The sequence below is a fragment of the Anastrepha obliqua genome, chromosome 1, assembly GCF_027943255.1.
Source record: "Anastrepha obliqua isolate idAnaObli1 chromosome 1, idAnaObli1_1.0, whole genome shotgun sequence".
In the NCBI taxonomy this organism is placed as follows: domain Eukaryota; kingdom Metazoa; phylum Arthropoda; class Insecta; order Diptera; family Tephritidae; genus Anastrepha; species Anastrepha obliqua.
In genome coordinates this window covers 11608818-11622284 of record NC_072892.1, presented here as the reverse complement: position 1 = coordinate 11622284, position 13467 = coordinate 11608818, and positions in this window count along the sequence as shown.

Here is a 13467-nt window from a genome sequence, read left to right as displayed (position 1 = left end):
AATCGTCTTACAAACGAACAACACTTGCAAATCATTGAACTTTATTATAAAAATGCGTGTTCTGTTAAGAAAGTTTAAGATCCACTTTCTTATCGAAAAATTGTGTTCAGTGAAGAAGCTCATTTTTAGATCAATGGGTACGTAAATAAGCAAAATTGTCGATTTTGGAGTGAAGATCAGCCAGAAGAATTGCAAGAGCTACCAATGAATCCAGAAACGGTCACAGTTTGGTGCGGTTTATGTGCTGGAGGTATCATTCGAATGTACTTCTTCAAAGATGCTGCGAATCGTAACGTAACTGTGAATGGTGAGCGCTACCGTGAAATGATATCCAACTTTTTTTTGCCCAAAATGCAAGAGGTTGACTTGCATGATATGTGGTTTCAGCAAGACGGTGCCACATGCCACACAGCACGCGTAACAAGGGACTTGTTGAGAGACGAGTTCGGTGAACATTTAATTTCACGTTCGGGACCTGTCAATTGGCCACCCAGATCGTGCGATATAACGCCTTTAGATTATTTTTGGTGGGGCTATGTTAAAGCTCATGTCTACTCAGACAAGCCTGCTTTAATTATCGCATTGGAAGACAACATTAAAGCATTTATACATATGTGAGATACCGGCCGAAACATTGGAAAGAGTATGCTAAAATTTGACTAAGCGGATGGACCATTTGAAGCGCAGTCGCGGTCAACATTTGCATGAAATAATCTTCAAAAATTAAATGATATGGACTAGACTATCGATTTAAGTAAACATTTCATTAATTTTTCTGAATTTTATGTGTGTTTTTTTGAAAAACTTTCTTATAGCTTTTAGAAAATCACCCTTTAGTTACGTTGCCGACTTTAGACGCGCTTTTCTCAAAACTATATATTTCGAATTGGCGTACACGATAACTTGAAAAGTTAATGACCGATCTCCCTGAAATTTTGTCCACATCGTTTTTATGATATTACTTTCTATGTGAATTTACAATTTTTCGAAAAAAAAAATTTCGAAGCAAAAATCGTAGGAAAATTCACCCCAAAATTCATTTGTTTTTGAAGCATTTTATTCTGCGAATTGTTTTTTTTTCATTTTTTTAATTCATATAGAAATTATGACATTAATAAAAAAAAATTTTTGATTTTTTGTATTTAGGTCACTGACGCCGATGCTACAATGCCTGCCGATTGAGAAGCCCCTCTGCGATCTTCCTGGAAGAATTGAGTGTACATCCGCCATTTTAAATGATTAAAATAAAAAAAAAATTTTATATTATCTTAATGTATAAATAAACTGTATGCCCACTTTGAAAAAATGTTTTGGCTTCTTCATTTTAAATAATTTTAATGAAAATCAGGGAAAATATGGCCGTTTACAGGTATCTGTCCCCTTAAGGGGTTTCTTACGTTCAGCAGCGTCAAAAATTCGCTAAAAGAAAAACTGTTTTTAAAAGGGATAATAATATTAGAAGTAAATATAGAAAATGTTTATACATTCTTTATTAGTATTTAAACTTAATAAAAACAAAAGAACTTTTAATTTTTCTTTGCAAAAATTAGAATATAAAAAATGACGTGATCCAAAGTACAATGAAAAAAAGTTGCTCCACGGTGTGCATAAGTCTTCCTTCAAATGTTGATGGATCTGTAAAACGTATAACAAATTTTTTTTAAATAAAGTTGTAGGTATAGTCTGTCTATCTTCGAAAATTTTGCAATTTACGCCATTTAAAAAAAAAAGGTGCTTTTACGTCATAAATGTCAGACTTTAATTATGTTTATAGGTAGGTACGTGAAATGGTTGAAGTGCCGGTCTGGTACTCCTCAAGTAGCACTAAAGCGCTGTTTCGATACCATTGTGAGAGCTCCAACAGGCATATATCTATAGCCAGCCAGAGCTGTTGATATAATGGAGGAGATTAATGGGATTTAGGTTGGCGCACTGCCCCAGGCTGTCGAAGAAAGGAGCGCCAAGTGAACTTAATGGTGTTACATAGAAAGTGCTCAACAGTCTCCTTCTCTGAAAGGTCCCCGCAGCTTCTGCAATGGGGGTTAAATGGTAACGCTAGCTTTTTCGCGTGTGTGCCGATCGTCCAATGACCGGCAAACCCAGCTACAAGTTTGAAAATTGAATAGCGAAGAGTCCAAAGGACTTTCTGAGTCCTTCGTAAATTTTCACTGGGGCCAAAGGGTTTTCGAAATAGCACATGAAGAAATGTAGCTCCATTTTTTCTGCGCTTTGCTGAGAAATAATTTGTGCAGTTTTCCTTTAACAACTGTCAAGGGGATGCCGATGACCGGATAGGAGGTCTCTGAGGTCAATTCAGTCCCCTTCCTGGCAAGCTCATCAGCAATTTCATTTCCCTCTACGTTGCTATGTCCTGGAACCCAGATCAGAGAAATCTTACCTGCACATAGAAATTTTTAATAAAAATATCAAAAATCCGGCTCATCAGACTTTATAGAAAACACTTTCAACTTACAAATTCGCGCGCATTTAAAGCAAGAACTTAAAACGATTTTTTTAATTTATTTGGTTAACTTATACATCTAATCTCCCATTCCCACTGCATATTGTGTTCCTTCCTGATCAGTAAGTAATTGTTGTTGTTTATTTTTTCCTAGTCGACGAGATGTTCTGGCCTCTTTTGTTGCTTTCATAGCCTAGATTCGTGCGTGTTTTAGCCGGTTCGAATTTTCTCTGAGACTATCTTGATCAAAAACAACTACTCTTTAGTTTCATAAACTTTAGCATATCGACCATACTCTTATAATGTGTTATAGATGCCCCTATACATACAAAAGAACCCACAGGCTGAAAGGCTCCGAAAGTAACGGCCAGCTGTTTCAAACGAAGGACAGCTACCTGTGTGCTTCAAACTCTCGTCGGGCAGTTTTCTACCATAACTTTGTATCTATGGGGAATTTTTGCAATCGACTTCCGCAGAAATACTATATGCCTAAAACTATAAAGTTAATAAACTGTAAAAAAAATCTAAATGACTTCTTATTTTAATAAAAGTTCTTCATTTTATTTCTTTATTAAGTCTATGACTCCAAATGTTTCCGAGTAATTGTACAGAAAGTTCTTCATGTTATGCCCCTTATGAATAAGAGGAAACAACTCTCGCTGCAAGTGTAAAAAATTCACTCTCAGAATAAAAATATAAATTTTGAAGTTTACATTTTCTTCTGTTCAAAAGGATTTTTTGTGTAAAATGTGAAACATCGTCGTAAGAAAACCAATTCGTATTGCTTTAGATTAAGAACTTCATTGCGGTTGAAAGCTTTATTATATTATTTATATTCAGAAATATCAAAGTTTTTCACAGAAATAAAGTTGAGTGAAGCTGATTGTTGAGCTGATTTTTAGATTAGGTTAGGTTAGAGACAGCAATGCCACTTAGGCCACGAAATGGGTCCGTTGTAAGTCGCAGGAGCTAGGCTACATTTCCCCTTCCATATTGAACCATCCTAAGCTTTTGACGTTGATACCTAAAGGGTATAGATTATGTATATTCATTAAGAAGTAGGATCTTAAATATCGGTTCCGGCTTCTGGCTATAGCCGGGCATGTGCAAAAAAGGTGTTGAATTGTTGCCAACTCCTCATTCCTGCAGCTACGACAGAAATCATGTATGTAAACGCCTGATCTCCTTGCATGATTGAGACAATGTCCTGACATCATGCAGATATCAGTTGATGGTATTCTGTTTATCTGTGATTTTTATTTACAAATGAATTTTGCTGGCTTTGCTTCCGAATCACATGGCCCTTATTCATATTGATCATAACGATGTTAATTGCAGCCTTTAGAGATAAAATTGTGTTTTGACGATGCTCATTGGTTTCATGCAACTACTAAGAGTTCGGTGGAGTTAGGCTGTTATAAGTTCACTATTGTGTAGTCATGGAAATTTTCAGCCAAGCAATCTTGCGTTGCCACAGTAAAGAAGTAAAGTAATGAAGTGTGGTGGCATGGCATGTCCCTCGCTGCTCACACACCTAAAACCATATCAGTGGCTGGAAGCTTCGTGTGTATGACAACAGGAACCTGGAACCTATGTAGGATTCGTGAATATCTATCTGTCATTCTGGTAATTTCTGCGGTTGATCTTTTAGTATTGGCTAAAATTCTTTTCGTCAGAAAAAAAGCATAATATCTCAGACGCTTCAGGCTGTTTCATTTTATTTTAAAAGCGTTTTGATCGGATAAACTCTCAGTTCTCATATGTGCTCCGACATTATCTGTCTTCTGCGCATAACGTAGGACTTACACCGAAGATCTTCATGGACAACTCGACGGATAAGTCCTTCAGTAAATTAAGCTCCTTCGCAAGAGCACTCAATGATTTTGAAGGGTCCTCATCAATGATCGATTGCACTTGTGGAATAAACTCTGCAGATTGAATAGTGTCAGAACGTTCCTCGCGTTTTGCGTTTTGCAACAGATTCAACATCGCCACTTGATACTTCCTGGTTTCACAGTGAACCCAATGAACGAATAAAAGGTAATACATAAGAAAATTAGAGATTTCTAAACGGTTGTGATTTGCACATAGAGCGTCGATAACTGGAATCCGCTTTATTTCTTGAGTTAAGTTATAGTTCTCTATGTTTTATCTGGAAAAGGGTTAAAGGGTTATTCTCAAGAACCGTATGCGCCGTGAATATACATATATATTTATGCTAAATCAAAAGAAAAAAAGTTGTATTCTGCACGAAAATTTGCATCACCGAAAATTTAGTTAAGGGATCCCGGTGGTCTAGAGCTCGAAAATTTAAGGTATTTTGTCAAAAATCAAATAGATTAACGAAACTAACGCAAGACGAGGCCCCATGTTCCCGAGAGGAGAGAACAAGGAAAAAAAATTAAATTTTTTAGTCTTTTTGTTTAACTTCTTTTACATACCTACAAAAATGAAGCACAATTTTTAAAACATTTTTTTAATTTAAAAAATGGCTCTGAAATTAACCCTCCCGAAAAATTGGACCTGAAACACAAAAACCAAAAAAATTATTAATCAGTATGACTGCAACTATGTCCCGCACTAGAATAAAAAAAATTTACAAAATGGCGCGGTTTTGAATTTAACACTCTAAAAATCGGGGGTTTTTCAGTTTTTTAATAAAAAAAAATGTAATAATTGAAATAATAATATGTTTTACTACGGACGATAGCCATTACTGTTGTGAAGGGCCGAAAAAAGTAGTTTTGAGATAATTGAGTATTGTAGAGTACCTCCACTTCACTTCCAAATATTCCTAATACTCAAACTCAAATTATGTAAACCACTTCAATTCACTCTACCATTCAATTTCAATGACATAATTCTTTTCATTTCAATTTACTCCACTTTAATGACATAATTCTTTTCAATTTCAATGACATAAACTCTTTGCCCTTTTCTTTGAAACCCGAAACATAAGTAAACACATGGCACACACCAGTATTAGTAGTATTTAGGTGTTTACAACTTTGTTATTGATTTTTACTTGCAACAATGTTTAATTGTAATTATGTATATTTTATTGATGACAAGGCAAAAAGAAAGTATAAAAATAAAGCCATTCTATCAGAAGTCAGCTCAGTCAGCTCAAGCAGCTCAATCAGCTCAGTCCTGATAGTTGGAAGGCAGTTGTTTGCCCTAACTCAAAAAATCTCTTTTATTTTCAAAGGAATCTTTAGTCGGCCGGTTTGCCCTAAAGCTCTTCCGTAAGTTAATAGACCTTTACTTTGACGATCCTGTCTCTTACACATGACGATCCTGCCTTACTTTACAGTATAATGCTTTGAGGGGGGCCGCGTGACAAATCTGACTCTAACTGCTAAAATGGCTATAGAATCGAAAATACTGGGAATATCTTTTCAAAAATTAGGCAGTATATTCTTACTTTCGAAATATTAAAAAAAAAAACGGTTTCTTGAAAATTCTAGACAATCCTTAATTATTCCTTTTACTTTTTTATATACAGTATGTCAATAAATTGTTTGCAAAATGAAAAAAATTCTATAAGCTCATATTTAGGCTTACGCCTTATCATCTAAAATGTCTTTTCTTAGACAATTTTTCTACAATATTAATAAAGGCAATATTCGTTACCCGTTTTACGTACAACATATACAAAAACCTAAATATAACAGTAAAATAAACAAGCAGCATTACAATTCGGCAAATATTGCGTTGTCAATTAATTTTTTGCAAAACGCAAACCCAACTTGAAATTAAACCGAAGCTAGCTAACGGTACTTTTATTTTGAACGCAAATAAACGCGTGTCGTAGTCGTTCATTGTTAGCATACATTAAGTATGACTTATGATTTTAAAAATTGAACATTTTAATCAGTTAAGCAATGCCGGGCAAACGAATTAATGAAAATGTGATTCAGTTAGTTTATTTTAACTATTATAAGGGGAAGTCGGCTAAAGAGTTGGCGGAAATGTTTTCAATTAAGCTCAGAACTATTTATAATATTATTGAACGCGCAGAAAAAGAAAACAGGCTTGAATTAAAGCACTCAGGAGGCAGACCACCAAAGCTCTCGAGACGAGATCACTCAAAAATTTTAAAAAAGATCAGCGAATCCGCTCAAACGAGTCTGAGGCAGTTGGCATCTGATATAAAAAATGACTGTGGAAAAACTGTAAGTCATGAGACTGTCCGGAAAGTTTTAAGACTGCACAAATATTCTTCGCAAATAGCCAGAAAAAAACCATTACTGTCCGCAGTTAATATAGAAAAGCGGCTTAGTTTTTCTGTTGCCCATATAGACAAGCCATTGGAATATTGGGATGACGTAATTTTTTGTGACGAGACAAAAATTATGCTGTATAGTCATGATGGACCCAGTAAAGTTTGGAGAAAGCCAAGCACAGCTCTGCAACAAAAAAAATATAATACCCACAGTAAAATTTGGCAAACTTTCAGTGATGGTATGGGGTTGCATCTCGTCGAATGGTGTGGGTGAGCTGCGAATTTTTAATGATATAATGACAAAGGAGTATTACCTTAACATTCTCAAAAATGAGTTGACAAGAAGCGCGATGAAGTTTGGATTTGTTGACCCAGAAAACCCTAATAAACTAAAATACAAGTTATACCAGGATAACGACCCTAAACACAAGTCGTTGCTTTGCAGCACCTGGCTACTTTATAATTGCAGTAAAGTCATTGATACTCCAGCCCAGAGTCCCGACTTGAACCCAATAGAGAATTTGTGGACGTACTTAGAGAAGAAAGGGAGCAAACACGGCCCATCTAATAAAACTGCTCTCATCAACGCAGTTCAGGTTGAATGGCAGAAAATACCAGAGACTTACGATCTGAAGAACCTTATACATTCCATTCCCCGTCGTCTGCATTCTGTAATGGAAGCTGAAGGCCGTCACACTAAATATTAAAATCACACACCTTTATTTTCCTTACAAAAGTCACATAATGTTTGAAAATGTAAACAATTAATTGCCAGCACAGAATGAACCTTTTTATAGATTTCTATGTTTTTTTTTACTTATTGTCCTGAAGTTTTGAGTTTTGCTGTCATAAATATGTTAAAAATAAAAGTTACAAAAAAATTGTGTATTTAAAATTTCGAAAATGTTATTTAAGTTGGTAAAATAAAGTTATTAAAATATATTTAAGAAGCTTTTATCATGTTGCAAACAATTAATTGACATACTGTATATTATTAAACGACAAAATGATCAATATTTTAATGAATATTGACTATTTTTTAATGCTCATTGTTTCAAAAATATAGCTCATTGTCCGACAAAAACCATATAAATCCAATTAAACATTTGTATGCAAGAATTAGAATTCCACAAAGTTTTCATCGCAATCCTATGGTTTTTAATTGGAATTCTTTACATTATATCATATTATTATACAATATAACAAGTAGTTTTGTAGCTTGTTGAATTTTGGAAGTTGCTGAAAAATACCACTGATTTTTTACAATATTTTTCTTCATAATTTTCACCATACAACGAATGCATGACATTTCTTTTTATATATATTATATATGGAGAAAATGCTCTGCACCCTAAGGCATTATGATATTCTTTTATATCGTGTTTGCTAGACGACTAGCTCTAGTTTTGTATAAAAATACTGAACATTAAAAAATACAAAGGAAAATAGTCAAAACTGGTCAAAATGTTAATATGTTATCATATATGCACATACCATAGTTAATGCAGAGAATGTTACTGACTTAACATTACATTAATATTCTCTGGTTATTGCATTAACATTCTGCTTCGGCTATTCCTAAGAGCATTTTCTACTTACATATGCATTACAGCTACCAATGTTAACATAACATTTTCTGTTAGATCAACGGTTTGGAGTTAGCTCTGCTCTCAAAAGAGTATAAGAGCTCTAATGAAACAACAATTGCACGAGAATTTATAATCATAAACTTAATAGAATATTTTAATTTGAGCATTTAAATGTGTTGGGTAATTGCAGTCGAGCGTGAATTGCAACTAAGGCTAAATGGAATCATGCTATTAAGATCAGGTTGTATTAAAAAAATAATAATAATAATAATTAAAAAAAATTTAATTTAATTTAATTAAATAATAATATAAATGGAAATATTCTCCTTTGTAAGGATTCAGCTGGCTGCAGCTAAAATGTATATTAATCCGCTTGACAATCAGAATGACGAGAGTGCAGTGTGTTATAGTCTGCTACCGCTTTTCGTTCCAAAGAAACTGAAGCCCGAATAAGTGGATCCTTTAAAATGGAATCATATAAGATCTACTAAGTCGAGTTCCATAAGAGAAAGCAATCGGAGGATCATTCTACCGAGGCACGAAGATATGCCTGATTCAACCAAAGGGTAGACGTTCATGTACGGAATGCACTGCGACTTCTTCATCTTCCAGCCAAAAGCCATACAAAGCCGGTGCTTTAACTCTACTTTGCGGAGTGTTAGTGTAATAAATTTGCAACTTTTACTAAATCTCGTTTACACCATCTAAGCCTAATAACTCTGCTCACTAAGTCTGGTGCATATATATATAAGAGTCACCGTATCGCCTTTGCCGAACTTATTATGCTTGTTTCACTTTTAAAGTAGCTAAATATTAAACGACCCATTCTCTCTTGCAGATTTAAAAAGAATTTGAATCTGAATAAATGAAATCTTCAATCACTCCAAACATAAAAGTAAAATAAATGAACATCCTTTAAATATAGGTATGTATAAACATATTAATGCGTACATACACTAGGGCCACATTGTGAACCCAAAAAACCTAAGTATTTTTAAAGGCTAACTGACATTTCAACTGCCAAGTTTGGTTTTTTGATTTGAAAGTTCTGTGTTAGAAATAGTGTACTTAATAATTTCCAGAAAATCTTTGAGTCAGAAAGAAACTTTAGTTTTATAGCAAAGGCTCTTCAGTCAAAATCTCAAAGGAATGCCCCTGTCGATTGGTTCGAAGAAATATTTAATAAAATTCAAACGATTTGCTTTAAAAGACGTACCTAGGTGACTTTTGAGGGGAAACTAAAGCAATCTACTTAATAATTCTTTCAACAAAATTAGTTTGCACTCGAAGTATTTCAAAACGAAAAACCGCTTGATTTTTTGAGAAATCTTTCAACATAAAATATTAATTTTAATGGTACTCTACCATTTTTTTAATAGACGTGACCTTTTCAAAATGTCAATACAGTCTTACACACTGTCTTCAACTTGTGCCACTACACCAAAGAAAAACTGCGGGGCCAACGATTTTCATCGGGAGAGAAAGTTATTGAGAAATCATGCTTGGACAGCGCTCAAGCGAATGGAAAATATGCTTTAAAAAATATTTCGAACGTCTGCAAAAGTTTATAGGTGACAAGGGAACATTTTGGAGAATACGCGGTCACTGTTAGTGACAAATTATTATTGGTTCAACTGAGCTCCACAGAGATGTAATGACTAGTAGTGCACATGTTTTTACGCATGATTGCATTCTATGCCAAAAACAAGCGCAGCAACTCTTCGCTAAAATGGCAAATTTAAGTGCACCGACCACGTAAAAAGTTTATTGGGTTAATTCGATTTGTGGCTGTATGTGTATGTGTGTATGCGTGCGTGAGTGTATTTTATGCTGTGCACAATGCTACATAAATACACAAAGCATTTTCAGCTTCCATTGGTTGAATGCACGTACGTAAGTAGATACATTGGAAATTTAAATCTGAATTCAAGGATCTTCTCGATTTATGATGCCCAAAAATCGTGATATACTGCATATATGAATTGTAATGTTTGAAATTGTGATTTACATCAGACTGAAGTTGAGGAGACCAAATTGACATCCATTTCAAGTGATGTTAAGCATTTATTCCGTTATTCATATTCTACCTACGTTATGCGTGTACGACAGGTCGTATGATGAACATTAGTGGAGAAGCTCAGCGGGAATATATTTTATTGGAAGATGTCTCCTTTTATTTACTGATAAGGCGCTTATTTGAATTTTCGTATCTTATTTGAAATCATTTCCCATTCATTTTTGTACATCAAAGTTAAATATATAAAAGATGCAATACAAAAGAAAATGTGATTTTGGAATTCGTGACATTTGCAAATCAGCCTCTTTAATGTCGCGCATTTATGGCGACTGTATTTTCAAGTGTATTTTGTGTTGCTACCTGCCTTTCCTCAATGAAATGATGGGTTTTATTATTTATTTATTCAGGACTGGGATGTCGATGGCGTTAATAGACTCAGGGGTGGAAAATTGTATCAGCAATTGGATCTTATCTATGCTAGAAACCAGGATAATTAGAGCTAATATGGGTAATATCCACATAACAAAAATAGTCCACAGGGGCACTCCACAGGGGGGAGTATTATCTCCACTCCTCTGGTTATGCGTTATTAGTAAAATCTTAACAAAACTTAATGGAGGAGGGGTAAAAGTGGTGGCGTACGCTGATGATGTGGTGTTAATGGTATCAGGACTGTGTCCCAATACGATCAGTGGGATCATTCAAAGGGCGTCAAGCGAGCTTAACTCTTGGGCTACAGGCTGTGGCCTAAATTTAAACGCGCGTAAAACAGAACTCATGCTATTTACGACCAGATAAGGGTACCAATTTTTACTCTACCAAGCATGAACGGACAAACTCTCTCACCTTCACCCAGTGCAAAGTACTTAGGGGTAATTCTGGACTCCAAACTTAGCTGGAAATCAAACATTGAAGAACGGGTAAAGAAGGCAGAAATCGCTTTATATGCCTGTAAACTTATGCTGGGAAGCATAACCAAGCATACATTATGGTTGTATAAGGTAGTCATACGACCAATTTTAACGTATGGCTCGGGAGTTTGGTCTCTAGCTCTAGAAAGGGAATACAACACCAAATTACTTAGCAGAATACAAAGATCAGCCTGTGTAATAACAGTCGGTGCGATCAGACCATGTCCTAGGGAGGTGAACGTTTTGACACACGTTATTCCGGTAGATCTACATATCAAGAAGATGGCAACAATGAGTGCATTTAGGTTAAATGAAGCGGGTCGCTGGAAGGAAAAAGCTTATGGCCATGCCAGTCTATTACTGCGACAAACCCAGTATACCTCGAAGAGGATTGACTACATCGTCCCGACGGTGACATTCAGTCGAAATTTTCTTAATCTCTTTCCATCTCGGAAAGAATGGAATAAGGGATTCTCACTAAACAAGTTCGACACTACAGTCTATACAGATGGCAGTAAAATGGATGGTGGTGTTGGAGCAGGCACATATTCTCATAGACTTAAAATTGAAAGATCTGTGCGTCTCCCTAATGCTTGCAGTGTCTTTCAGGCGGAAGTACTGGCAATTGGGGAAGCTTGTAGGCTACTAATCGCAGATCCCTCTTTTAAGGGCAATTTCGCTATTCTTTAGGATAGCCAAGCTGCAGTCCAGGCACTGGGTTCAGCTACAACAACATCTAAAGTAGTGGAGCAAAGCAGGAATAGCCTCACCACCTTGAGTGAGAACCATAAAGTTACCATAATCTGGGTCCCGGGACATCGGAGCATCGAAGGTAATGAAAAAGCGGACGAACTGGCAAGAAGGGGATCTGCCATTAATATCGCTCTTGCAAAATCGGTATTCACACCATTAGGTGCAGTCAAGAGTGCAATTTCCCTAAAATACCTCCAAATCGCAGATTGTAGATGGAGAGACCAGATAAAGTGCAAAATTAGCAGAACGTTATGGCCCACCTACAACCTTAAGCAATCGTCAACATTGATAAACATGAAACGACGGGACGCCTGGAGACTAACGGCAGTCATAACTGGCTTTTGGTCTGTGGGAGAACAAGCAGCCAAAATGGGCATCCCTCACAACACTTACCGGAGAAAAAGAAACAATCTTCCATTTCCTCTGTGAATGCTCTGCCCTATGGAAGTACAGAATGTTAAACCCGGGCCAACCGCTGTTCGAGAGTCTGGAACAGCTGTCTGGCTTAGATGTCAACAACCTGATAAGGTTTCTGAACCGCACAGACTGGATATAGTCATGCTGTAAATAACTGGTTAACAAGTTGGTAACGACGATGTGGCAACAAAAAGGTGCGGAAGCGCTAGTTGGATTTTGGAAGAATCACCACCTAAACCAACCAACCAACCAACCAGGATGTTGATGGTCTTGGGGTTATCAAACTCAAAACACACACGCGTGCAAAATGCGTTGTGAAGAGTTGGCTGTTTGAAAAAAATTTATACGAGAACGTTTTCTTTCTCTAGCATTTAGAATCAGGCACTGTTTTGAGAGCCTTTAATAATTTTTGAGTCGTCCTAAGTAAGCTTGTGATAAATCTGTAGTAATTTTCAAGCCGGTCTGATTTGTACAGTCTTTAATCATGTTGTATGTGTGATAAGAATCAACTTGAACAAAATATTATATTAGGTGCGCAACTTAGTCCCCGCTGTTTGTCAATAGATTCCGTCAGCAGTGTGTGCTAGTCGATTCCAACATAACTTAAACGTCATAAACCAAGCTTAGACCTGTGGTAATAAAACTGCTTCGACACAATAGTGATTTTTTTTTGGTATCATATACTTTTGGTTTTGTGAAAATGTCAGATTTTGTACCGAATAATCCTAATTTGCGGGAAGTGTTGATTTTTCGCTTTCATTCGAAAAAAAACGGCGGCTGAAGCGCACCGAGAGCTACAAAAAGTTTGTGGAGATGCTGCTTTAAGCGAAACAACGTGCCGAGATTGGTTCCGTCGCTTCAAAGATGGTGATTTTAATGTTGGCGACCGTCAGCGTGAAGGAAGGGCAAAAACCTTCGAAAACGCTGAATTGGAGGCGTTGCTCAATGAGCATCCGTGTCAAACGGAAGAAGAGCTTGCTTCAGTATTAAGAGTTAGCCGCCGCGATTGCATGCTTTGGGAGTGATTCAGAAACAGGGGACTTGGTTTCCTTATGAGTTAAAACCAAAAGATGTTGAATGACGTTTTTTCGCCT